Here is a 13475-nt window from a genome sequence, read left to right as displayed (position 1 = left end):
CTGAGGGTTAAACAAGAGAGCTAATGTCATGGTGAATCACCAGATCTGAGGGTTAAACAAGAGAGCTAATGTCATGGTGAATCACCAGATCTGAAGGTTAAACAGGAGAGCTAATGTCATGGTGAATCACCAGATCTGAGGGTTAAACAAGGAAGCTAATGTCATGGTGAATCACCAGATCTGAGGGTTAAACAAGAGAGCTAATGTCATGGTGAATCACCAGATCTGAAGGTTTAACAAGGGAGCTAATGTCATGGTGAATCACCAGATCTGAGGGTTAAACAAGAGAGCTAATGTCATGGTGAATCACCAGATCTGAAGGTTAAACAGGAGAGCTAATGTCATGGTGAATCACCAGATCTGAGGGTTAAACAAGAGAGCTAATGTCATGGTGAATCACCAGATCTGAGGGTTAAACAAGAGAGCTAATGTCATGGTGAATCACCAGATCTGAGGGTTGAACAAGAGAGCTAATGTCATGGTGAATCACCAGATCTGAGGGTTAAACAAGAGAGCTAATGTCATCAGATCTGAGGGTTAAACAAGAGAGCTAATGTCATGGTGAATCACCAGACCTGAAGGTTAAACAAGAGAGCTAATGTCATGGTGAATCACCAGACCTGAGGGTTGAACAAGAGAGCTAATGTCATGGTGAATCACCAGATCTGAGGGTTAAACAAGAGAGCTAATGTCATGGTGAATCACCAGATCTGAAGGTTGAACAAGAGAGCTAATGTCATGGTGAATCACCAGACCTGAAGGTTAAACAAGGGAGCTAATGTCATGGTGAATCACCAGATCTGAAGGTTAAACAAGAGAGCTAATGTCATGGTGAATCACCAGATCTGAGGGTTAAACAAGAGAGCTAATGTCATGGTGAATCACCAGATCTGAGGGTTAAACAAGAGAGCTAATGTCATGGTGAATCACCAGATCTGAGGGTTGAACAAGAGAGCTAATGTCATGGTGAATCACCAGATCTGAGGGTTGAACAAGAGAGCTAATGTCATGGTGAATCACCAGATCTGAGGGTTAAACAAGAGAGCTAATGTCATGGTGAATCACCAGATCTGAGGGTTAAACAAGAGAGCTAATGTCATGGTGAATCACCAGATCTGAAGGTTTAACAAGAGAGCTAATGTCATGGTGAATCACCAGACCTGAAGGTTAAACAAGGGAGCTAATGTCATGGTGAATCACCAGATCTGAAGGTTTAACAAGAGAGCTAATGTCATGGTGAATCACCAGATCTGAAGGTTAAACAAGAGAGCTAATGTCATGGTGAATCACCAGATCTGAAGGTTTAACAAGAGAGCTAATGTCTTGGTGAATCACCAGACCTGAAGGTTAAACAAGGGAGCTAATGTCATGGTGAATCACCAGATCTGAAGGTTTAACAAGAGAGCTAATGTCATGGTGAATCACCAGATCTGAAGGTTTAACAAGAGAGCTAATGTCATGGTGAATCACCAGATCTGAGGGTTAAACAAGAGAGCTAATGTCTTGGTGAATCACCAGATCTGAGGGTTAAACAAGAGAGCTAATGCCATGGTGAATCATCCATCGGTCTGATGTCCATCATCCATCTAGTGTCAATTGCCCCATAATGCTTGGAAAAAGAACTTACCTTGACCTATATTTAAAGCCAAAAGGGTCACATTTGTTCAAACTTTTAAATGACTTTTTCTGGTTAATCAAAGGCCCAGAAGCATGATTATACATTGCTGATACAATGAAACGTTATGAAGTTTGCAAACACAAATGACCTTGACCTATATTTAAGGTCAAAGGGATCAAATGTGTTGAAATATCTTCACAACTTATTCCCAAATCAGTGAAAAAAAGGCCGGAGTATTTGACTGGTGGGTTTCTGGGATAGAGGCCCACAAGGTTTGCAAAAGGAAATGCCCTTGACCAATATTCACTGTCACAGCGGTTCAATTTATCCAAACATTCAAACAACTTTTCTCACAAACCGAAAAGCCTTAATCATGATATTTGACTGGTAGGTTCCTAGATTGCAGCTAAACAAAATTTGCGAAAAGAAATTACCTTGACTCATATTCAAGGTCGCAGGAGTAAAATTTGTTAAACCTTTAAATTTCTTCCTTCCGCAAAAAGTCCTAGAATTATATTTGGCAGGTAGGATCCTTGGAAGGAGCCTACAGCGTTTGCCTAAAGAAATGCCTTGAACTATATTTAAGGTCACAGAGGTCAAATTTGTTGAAACATATAAAGGACTCCAATCAAGTTCTTTTGATTAAATGAAAGAGATTAATGAAACAAGTGAATACCAGGTGGGCGATGTAGACCCTTTGAGACCCATTGAGACCCTTTAAGACCTAATGAGACCCTATGAGACCCATTGAGACCCATTGAGACCCAATAAGACCCTTTGAGACCCATTGAGACCCTTAAAGACTCTTTGAGACCAATTGCGACTCATTGAGACCCTTTGAGACCCATTGAGACACTTTGAGACCCATTGAGACCAATTGAAACCCTTTGAGACCAATTGGGCCCATTGAGACCCTTTGAGACCCGTTGAGACCCATAGAGACCCATGCCTGTTAGACACATTTTGTACGTGAATCTCAACTTGAAATTTCAGTTTTCAAAGAAAAGGAGACATTGTAGTTTCTTCAATATATTTAATTGGCTCTGAAATGATACTGTTTGTAAACAAAACAAAAAAATGTAAACAATAAAGCAAGGACATAATTGAAATGAATGTTTTGTTGTGTGTTCTACATATCTGTCAAGTCTCCAGATCTGTACTGATTCCTCCCGTACACCACGGTATCTCACTGTCAAGTCTATAGATCTGTACTGAACCCTCCCGTACACCACGGTATCTCACTGTCAAGTCTCCAGATCTGTACTGAATCCTCCCATACACCACGGTATCTCACTGTCAAGTCTCCAGATCTGTACTGAACCCTCCCGTAAACCACGGTATCTCACTGTCAAGTCTACAGATCTGTACTGAACCCTCCCGTAAACCACGGTATCTCACTGTCAAGTCTCCAGATCTGTACTGAACCCTCCCGTACACCACGGTATCTCACTGTCAAGTCTCCAGATCTGTACTGAACCCTCCCGTACACCACGGTATCTCACTGTCAAGTCTCCAGATCTGTACTGAACCCTCCCGTACACCACGGTATCTAACTGTCAAGTCTACAGATCTGTACTGAACCCTCCCGTACACCACGGTATCTAACTGTCAAGTCTACAGATCTGTACTGAACCCTCCCGTACACCACAGTATCTAACTGTCAAGTCACCAGATCTGTACTGAACCCTCCCGTACACCACGGTATCTCACTGTCAAGTCTCCAGATCTGTACTGAATCCTCCCGTTAACCACGGTATCTCGCTGTCAAGTCTACAGATCTGTACTGATTCCCTCCCGTAAACCAGGGTATCTAACTGTCAAGTCACCAGATCTGTACTGAACCCTCCCGTAAACCACGGTATCTCACTGTCAAGTCTACAGATCTGTACTGAACCCTCCCGTAAACCAGGGTATCTCACTGTCAAGTCACCAGATCTGTACTGAACCCTCCCGTAAACCACGGTATCTCACTGTCAAGTCACCAGATCTGTACTGAACCCTCCCATTAACCACGGTATCTCACTGTCAAGTCTACAGATCTGTACTGAACCCTCCCGTACACCACGGTATCTCACTGTCAAGTCACCAGATCTGTACTGAACCCTCCCATACACCACGGTATCTCACTGTCAAGTCACCAGATCTGTACTGAACCCTCCCGTAAACCACGGTATCTCACTGTCAAGTCACCAGATCTGTACTGAACCCTCCCGTTAACCACGGTATCTCACTGTCAAGTCTACAGATCTGTACTGAACCCTCCCGTACACCACGGTATCTCACTGTCAAGTCTACAGATCTGTACTGAACCCTCCCGTAAACCACGGTATCTCACTGTCAAGTCTCCAGATCTGTACTGAACCCTCCCGTACACCACGGTATCTCACTGTCAAGTCTACAGATCTGTACTGAACCCTCCCGTACACCACGGTATCTCACTGTCAAGTCTACAGATCTGTACTGAACTCTCCCGTAAACCACGGTATCTCACTGTCAAGTCTACAGATCTGTACTGAACCCTCCCGTAAACCACGGTATCTAACTGTCAAGTCTACAGATCTGTACTGAACCCTCCCGTAAACCACGGTATCTCACTGTCAAGTATACAGATCTGCACTGAACCCTCCCGTACACCACGGTATCTAACTGTCAAGTCACCAGATCTGTACTGAACCCTCCCGTACACCACGGTATCTCACTGTCAAGTCACCAGATCTGTACTGATCCCTCCCGTAAACCACGGTATCTAACTGTCAAGTCACCAGATCTGTACTGAACCCTCCCGTAAACCACGGTATGCCACTGTCAAGTCACCAGATCTGTACTGAACCCTCCCGTAAACCACGGTATCTCACTGTCAAGTCACCAGATCTGTACTGAACCCTCCCGTACACCACGGTATCTCACTGTCAAGTCTACCAGATCTGTACTGAACCCTCCCGTACACCACGGTATCTCACTGTCAAGTCTACCAGATCTGTACTGAACCCTCCCATACACCACGGTATCTCACTGTCAAGTCTACCAGATCTGTACTGAACCTCTCCCGTAAACCACGGTATCTCACTGTTAAGTCTCCAGATCTGTACTGAAACATCGCATGGAAGACATACAGGTGTGTCGTTAACCAAAGACTTGCTGACATCCTCACATGGGAGAATTAATGGTGTTGTTAACCACATAATTACAGGAGTTTCGTTAACCAAAGAGTCACTGACCTCTTAACATTGGAGAATTACAGTGTCATTCACCACAGACTCGGTGACATCCTCAGGTTATGTGATATTCTGTGACTTTTTATGTGTCTGGGGGTTAATAGCTCCTTTTTGTTTGGGGTTATAGTTGGCGGAAGTAACAGCGACTATTGTGTACTTGTGGATTAATGTGTAAGATTTGGGTTTTGGAATTCCATCCATTTCCGTTTAGCCAACTGCTGAAGTTATAACATGGGTATGTGACATACCTGAAAACTAATATCATCTTTCTATTTAATTTACTGTGTTTGGGCTTTCTGATAAAAAAGCAATCATGTCTTCACATGATCTTTCTGATTTTGAAAGTGATACCTTAACCCATTTTGACTTTCCGTCAATAGAGGCGATACTGTTCTTGTGTTTGGACTGTCTGGTTGTAGAGGCAGACTTTCTGGCAATAGAGGCGACACTGTTCTTGTGTTTGGACTGTCTGGTGGTAGAGGCAGACTTTCTGTCAATAGAGGTGATACTGTTCTTGTGTTTGGATTGTATGGTTGTAGAGGCAGACTTTCTGGCAATAGAGGCGATACCGTTCTTGTGTTAGGTCTGTCTGGTGGTGGAGGCAGAATTTCTGGCAATAGAGGCGACACTGTTCTTGTGTTTGGACTGTCTGGTGATAGAGGCAGACTTTCTGTCAATAGAGGTGATACTGTTCTTGTGTTTGGACTGTCTGGTAGTAGAGGCAGAATTTCTGAAAATAGAGGCGATACTGTTCTTGTGTTTGGACTGTCTGGTGGTAGAGGCAGACTTTCCGTCAATAGAGGTGATACCGTTCTGGTTTTGGACTGTCTGGTGGTAGAGGCAGACTTTCTGGCAATAGAGGCGATACCGTTCTTGTGTTTGGTCTGTCTGGTGGTGGAGGCATAATTTCTGGCAATAGAGGCGATACTATTCTTGTGTTTGGACTGTCTGGTGGTGGAGGCAGAATTTCTGTCAATAGATGTGATACCGTTCTGGTTTTGGACTGTCTGGTGGTAGAGGCAGACTTTCTAGCAATAGAGGCGATACCGTTCTTGTGTTTGGACTGTCTGGTGATAGAGGCAGACTTACTGTCAATAGAGGCGATACTGTTCTTGTGTTTGGACTGTCTGGTGAAAATGATAGCATTCCTTTGTTTGGACTTTTTGGTTCTGTCAAACGTTCCGATTTTGAAGGTTAAACAAATATTTTCTTTAGATTTTTCGCTGATCGTGACAATATCCTTCCAGGATTTGGAGGAGATACCAAACTTGCTGTTATTGGTGGTGATACCATAGTTGCTGATTTTGGAGGCAATACCAAACGCTGATTTTGATTTCCCGATAACAATAAAATATTGCTATACTCTCTGTAAACTTTCAGGGCTTAGGAGACTTTATCAAAGATGTATTTTCATATTTAAGTAAAAATCACAACATATATTGTCTTCAAGACACACACTTTACCACAGAATTAGAAAATCAAATAAGAACAGAATGGGGTTATGAATGCTTTTTCAATTCCTATAAATCAAATGCTAGAGTGGTTGCAGTCTTGTTTAATAATAACTTTGAATTCAAATTTAAGAAAATTAAAAAAGATCATTCTGGTAATTGTTTAGCTCTAGAAACTGAAATTGACTCTGTAAATGTGACTCTAATAACAATATATGGTCCCAATAAAGATGAACCTAATTTCTACGGTAACATATCAGAAACAATTGAGGAATTTGGAAATAATAAATCTATAATTTGTGGTGAATTTAATATGGTTCTAAATCCTCAGCTTGATTGTGATTCAATTTACAAACATATTAATAATCCACAAGCTCGAAATGAGGTTTTAAATTTAATTGATGAATATAATTTGATAGACATTTACAGAGAGTACCATCCGAGCCGAAAAAAGATACACATGGTGAAAATTAAATTATCTTAAGCAATCCAGATTAGATTTCTTGATAACTGATAGTTTGTTAACATATGTTACCTCTTCTTCTATAGAGCCTAGCTATAAGTCAGAGTATTCCATCACAAAGCTTGTATTAAAATTTAGTGAATTCAAAAGAGGGAGGGGTCTCTGGAATTTCAATAATTCCCTTCTTTATGATACAGATTATGTTAGATTAATTAATGAAGTAATTACCGATACAAAAAAGGAATATAGTTTACCTGTATATAATAAAAATCAAATTGATAACATTGATGAGATGATCTTACAGTTTAACATTGATGACCAACTATTTCTTGAAACCCTTTTAATGAACATAAGAGGTACAACCATATCCTTCTCATCTTACAAGAAAAAACAACAAAATTTGGCAGAAAATGAATTAATAAAGTCCTTACATGATTTAGAAAACAGTGAAACTATCAATATTACAGAAATAGAGGGAAAAAGAAAGAGTTAGAAGCTATTCGTCTGCATAAAATACGGGGTAGTATAATAAGATCTAGAGCTGAGAAAGTGGGAAGAAGAAGGAGAAAAACCTACCAGTTACTTTTTTAGCCTAGAGAATAGAAACGTTACCTCTAAAATTATCCCTAAGATTCAAAAGAATGATGGAACTATAATAGAAAGGCAAGAAGATATTTTGGAGAATATTAAATTATCTTATGAGAATTTATATAAAGAGAACAAAAACATAAATGACATTGATCTTGAAACTTATTTAGATTTTCCTGATATACCCAGACTTACAGAGTCACAGTCTCTAGAAGGTGAGATCACTCTCAAAGAGGCAAGTTACTTGTTGAAAAATATGAAAACCAATAAAAGTCCAGGATCTGATGGTTTCACTGTAGAATTTTTCAAGTTTTTTGTAATATAGTTGGTAAATTTGTAGTTCGTTCTTTAAGTTTTGGCTTTTCGAACACAGAAATAGTCAGTAACTCGGCGACAAGGTGTAATTACATGTATACCAAAAGGTGATAAACCAAGACATTTTTAAAAATATTGGTGCCCAATTTCCCTATTGAATATAACATATAAAATTGCTTCTGGAGTGATCTCATACAGAATAAAAGGTGTATTAAATACACTTATAAGTCATGATCAGACAGGGTTTTTATCGGGGAGGTATATTGGGGAGAATACACGTCTACTATATGACATTATGAAATTCATTGAAGAAAATTATATCCCTGGCATGATTTTGATGGCAGATTTTGAAAAGGCTTTCGACTCTGTGTCTTGGAATTATATCAGAAAAGTTTTGAGAATTTTTGGCTTTGGCATTAACATTTTAAAATGGTTTGAATCATTACACAAAAATGTTACATCAACAATTAATCAAGGGGGAAATCTATCTCCATTTTTTGAAATAAAAAGATCTTGTCGTCAAGGTGATCCAATAGCTCCCTATATCTTCATTCTATGTGCTGAAGACTTAGCAATTCGTTTAAGGAAAAATAGTAATATAAAAGGAATTAAAACAGACAATTTTGAAATTCTTACATCCCAGTATGCTGGCGATACATTTCTTGCATGAGACGGTTCAGAAAAATCACTTCGCGAGACTCTAAAACAGTTAATTTTTTTAAAGAACATCTCTGGCTTAAAAATGAATGTAGATAAAACTGAAATGATTTGGATGGGAAGTATTAAATATAGTAATGACACCATGATCCCAGAATTCAATCTTAAAGAGGCTTACCCGCAGACGGACCGGTAAACGGCACATCTCCGATCACTAAATAAACTTCAGTACACGTTTCTATGTGACAAAATTAGAGGCTTTCCGACTTTATTTCTTGAAAACAATTACAGAATATGTATTTAAAAGACGTTTTAAAACTCAACCTGAGAGGGAAATGTATGGAATATAACGGCAAATCTTCTTTGTAAATCGCCGCTGCCTTTGAAGTTATCACTGTGCGGCACTGTGCACGTGCTTGTTTCTTTGATGTGTCAATCAAATTAGACTTATTGCGGGTTGCGATTAAATAAATAATATTTAAAAATGAGGTTTTAATATCACTTTTCAGCGTTTTATAAGGAAAATAAAATGAAAAACTCAACAATTTCAACAATCTGTTATGTGTAAAAAAAAACTTTTTCTATTAGCCAATTTTTCTGATCTCTCTGCGGGCAAGCCTCTTTAATTGGGGGAAAAAGTAATTTTACATTGCTTGGTATTGAATACGATGTGAATCTAGAAAACATCCCTAAACTGAATTTTGATAAGAAAATAGTCAAATTAAAAGGTCTAATCAAAACATGGGAAAAAAAAAAGAAAACTAACTCCTATTGGCAAGATTCACATCATCAAGTCATTAATGATATCCCAATTTAACCACTTATTTATTTCTCACACTTGTGACAGAGTTTTCCCGTAGTTTTACTAGTTGGGGATATTCCTGTCCCAACCTAGGGTGGGACAGCTCGTGCTATGACGTCACAATGCAACCGCAGCAATCTCTTGAAATCGAAGGATTATTTTCTTCCTCAAAAACATATAGTTCGTTTTTTTTTCAACTGTTATTTTAAATAAATTGCATGGAATCAAATAACATAAAAAGAAAATTTTGAATAAATACAATGAATTTTATTTTCATCAATATACACATTGAAATTCTTCCGGTAAATTAATTTAAGCAAAAACGTCAGTCTGTGTACTCCGAAACACGCTAATATAAGCTTAACGTTAACGTTAGAATCACCGGCCCCTGTGGTTAGAATAAATACAATGTACCAATGTATAGGTCACTGGAAGTCGTCATCGCTATCACTGAAGACTAAAGCTGGTCTCCTCCGTTTTGCTGGGCGTTTTTGGCTATGGTTATGAATATGAACGTTGAAAGTGCCCCCGTGAATCGTGGCACCGTCAAAAGCAGATCTCAGCGTGCTGGAAGTACTAGTGTTTACAGTGTGTTTCGTTGTGCCTGACTGCGTCGACGACTGGAGACCGGATATCCGTTCATTCGGTAAGCAAGGTCGAGTAATTCCACACAACATGTTCGAGACATGCAACTGAGTTTCTGAAGACACAGTTCTGTAATTGTTCAGCGAGTTTGGGTTTTTATGGCCGGTCCAATGCACAGCCTGTGTGTCGGGCACGTTGTTGTCCAGCAGAAGTTGACAGAGATGTTTTCTGGCGCTAGTGTTGGTAAGTCGTTTGCCTTCGTCATTCATGTTTGATTTTTTTATCATTGTTGACATCAGAAATCTCAGTTTGTTTACACCAATAGGTCCACTTAAAAACCATTTCTCCTCATCAGTTGGATTGGCCACATATGTAACCACAGCTAGATAAAATGGATGATGTGGTTGACTGAAACCAGCTGGTCGTTTGTCCGAGAGTTTTTTGTAAGTCGTGACTGGACAGCGGTCTTTTTTGTCGGGTAGTTCATACATTTTTGGGTTTGAATAACGAATATTGGTAAGGTCAGCGCCGGTTCTGGTTTTTGTCTGTCTCTCGTTATGTGTTAAATATTCTAAGCCCAAATTGTGATCGTATTTAAGCTCCAAGTCGCCCCAACGCATGGCTCTGTGCTCTTCAGCACCACCTCTCATGCCAAAATGCAAAGTGTTATTCAGCCAAAGGGTATTGATTAAACTAGAGGGTGTGTCATTTTCAAGTTGACCAGCACTGTAAAATTGTTCAATGTCTTTTTGTGTGATTGGGTCAGCTGCTTAAGGTTTATTTCCAAGCCCTTGTTTTTTTAGGTCCTTTTGCTTAGATTTCAACGCATCCCTTGTCTTAGAAAAAGGAAACCCTCCAATTATGTTACACTCATACTTGTGTCGTTTCAAATGGCGGTCAAAAGAACCAATCATTCTTTGCAATACTGACGGCTGATACTCCTTACCATTTTTTTGTCTGACAGAGATGATGAATTGACACAGATATTCATTAAGCTGTTCAGGCGGTATGTTTTGGGGTTCTCTAACCTCATTTTTGGATTCCAGAAATGTTTTCAACAGTTTTATATGGCTCAATGTTTTTCTTGCTGTGTTTTTATTTTCATTTTCATTCAAAAATTTCTCCACATCACCATCATCAATAGGAACACATCTAGAAGTGGAATCTTGACCAGTTTTGGCAGAATTTGGAAATGGAAGGATCTGGGGGTAGGGATGAACCTGTAGCCGCAGAATTCTCAGATTGTATTTGTGCATGACCATTATCTGTGTGAGTACTGTTCAGTAGGTGTATCAAATATATCATGAAGTAGAGAGTGATCATACTTGTCTGCAAGTTCCTCTCCAAATATTTGACCAAAATCAAATTCATCCATGGGCATCCTTTAAGCCCTGATGATGCATTAATGCATCACCGGGCCGGGGCCGAATGATGCATTAATGCATCACCGTGCCGGGGCCGAATGATGCATTAATGCATCACGGAAGTAGATTTTTTTATGCATTTTTTTGAAGTGATGATACAGCGATTTAAATAATCATGACTGATTCTTACTTGAATGAGATAATGTTTGGCAATAAATAATGAAATTAACAATACGTAACACAACTTTAGATGTCTAAATTTACGTATAACGTCCAACTTGTTTTAAACTTCTGCTCTCGAGAACTTCCGGTCGGACGGGAGCGAGTAAACAACTGATTCCCGAAAAAATATATAACGAATCTAGTTTTTTGTCCTGTGTAATAAAGCTGGGAATGTTCAGGACAGTTTGCAATATGTATTTAAATTGACGTTTTGTACAAATGGTTAACATATTCGTGAATTAAAAACACAGAAACAACGATACGTTTGATTAATTGAATGAACCACTGGTGCATCACGTCAGCGGCGCGGCAGTGTCTGCCAACTCGCTAGCTTTTATGATCAAATCTCCACCATCTATCAAAGACATCGTTCCAAAACTACTTGCATGGTTTTATATGTATGTTTCATTGTATTTCTGTTGATACTTTATCGGGAAAACGAGCTAATAGTTCGGATTTTTAACACAAACAGAAGACCGAGTATTCTAATTTTAGTAACACAGATCATGATCACATGACCATATCTTATCCAAGATGGCTCTATAAACACACACATGTGAGTAACGCCGATTGATACGAATTCACGATTTGGTTCATATTTAATTGCGTGATTTTTTAAAAGATTTTGAACTTGTAATTCATATCGTTTTTTACATTCTCGTTACAATCATGGAAAAGTATTATATCTACCAATAAAGTAGCGATCTTTGTTGTCATGTAGTTATTTTGCGTGCTGTCAAAATCTGAAAATGTCTACGGCTTCGATTATTTTGAGAGAAGGCTACGACATATTTTTACATCAAGGGGAAACACTAGGTCCTTGACTTAAGATAAGGAGTCAGTGGATTATCTGGCATTGTTTTTAGATCAGGTATTAATTGATACATTGATAGAGGAGATCGGAATTATATGCTCAACACTGCAAATTCGAAATTGACACAAGTGACAAATCCGGAATAAAACAAAATTGCAAGCAACCTCGGAAGGGCCGCCTTGAAAGGCTGTTAGTGTTGTTAAATGAAAGCTTTCCTGTGTCTTTGTATGGCATTGAGTGTGGTCATGAACCAGGCTGTCAGTAAAACTTTATGGTACTTGACTACTTCATCAGATACAATATTATCAGCTGATTATGGTATTTTTTCTCCTACATGTACTTGCATTTTTTGAATACCCATTTTTTATTACATTCATACTGAGTTGTACTCATTGTCAATACATGTATCTCAAACTTCATACCACATCCATAAAGGTGCATATGTAATGCTGTCCCAATCACAATTATAGTGCAAAGATAAAATTTATTAACACTCAAAATGTATCCACTCATAACAAATAAATCCCTATATTATAATGACATTTTCTGGTGTGTTCATAATAAATTAACTGGAGGAAGATGCCATCATGCAGAAGGAACTCTAGCCAGTGTTGTGAAGAAATGTTTACAGGGGACTGGTATTCAGGGTCAAGGCTGGGGACATGTATACCAGGATGACTCTTATTAACATCACTTTGAATGAGAACACCTATGACTGTTGTACAGTAATTATATATATATAAGGTCTATAGTAATTAAGGTCCAACTGCCATGATCTACCAAGGGATATCATGCAGAAAAGGCCAGATGATATTGTACAAAAAAGGCCCACTGGTATCTGTTGTATGGAAAGACAAAAAAATGTGTCACTGCACTCTCTACTTTTCATATCGAACCTGCCACAGAGGTATAAACAGACTCACAGATTATTAAACAAGAAGATGACAAGTTTGCCAGGGAAATATATCTTGCCCAGAACTAATAACAGACTACATTTCCCATATTGGTGGTGTAAACAAGGCAGATCAAAACCTGCAGTATTTAATTAACAAGAGGCCCATGGGCCTTAACGGTCACCTGATTTTTGAAATATTTCAGTAAATTTGAATGAAAGAATGAATTTTTTCAAAACAAATAAAACAAATGATAGTCAAAAATGTGATTTCCCTATAACTATAGTAAAGTTTATCCCCTCCCATGGGGCAAACGCGAGACCCCAGGGCTAGGAAATTCACAATTATGGTAAAGCACCTTAAGACCCTTCGATCTGTGAAGAGTATTTAATTCTACCTTATTTGGGCTGTAAGAAGAAGATTTTTAAAATTTCTGTTAATTTGACCCTTTTTGGCCCAGCCCATCAGCCCCTGGGGGTCAGTCAGGG

General features: G+C 38.9%; 1 long non-coding RNA gene across 2 annotated transcripts; it reads left to right on the top strand.

Moving 5' to 3' along the window:
* LOC117339512 lies at window positions 1–2727 on the top strand. 2 transcript variants are annotated; one of them, XR_004535224.1, is made up of 2 exons: window positions 1–96; window positions 582–2727. It is a non-coding gene; the product is annotated as an uncharacterized LOC117339512 (long non-coding RNA). The 2 variants fall into 2 exon arrangements; XR_004535223.1 differs by lacking the exon at window positions 1–96 and adding an exon at window positions 410–501.
* The last annotated feature ends 10748 nt before the right edge of the window (window positions 2728–13475 follow it).

This window comes from Pecten maximus, chromosome 1 (genome assembly GCF_902652985.1).
Source record: "Pecten maximus chromosome 1, xPecMax1.1, whole genome shotgun sequence".
Lineage (NCBI taxonomy): Eukaryota > Metazoa > Mollusca > Bivalvia > Pectinida > Pectinidae > Pecten > Pecten maximus.
The sequence above is the reverse complement of the archived record's forward strand: the minus strand, read 5'-3'. Positions and strand labels throughout refer to the sequence as shown.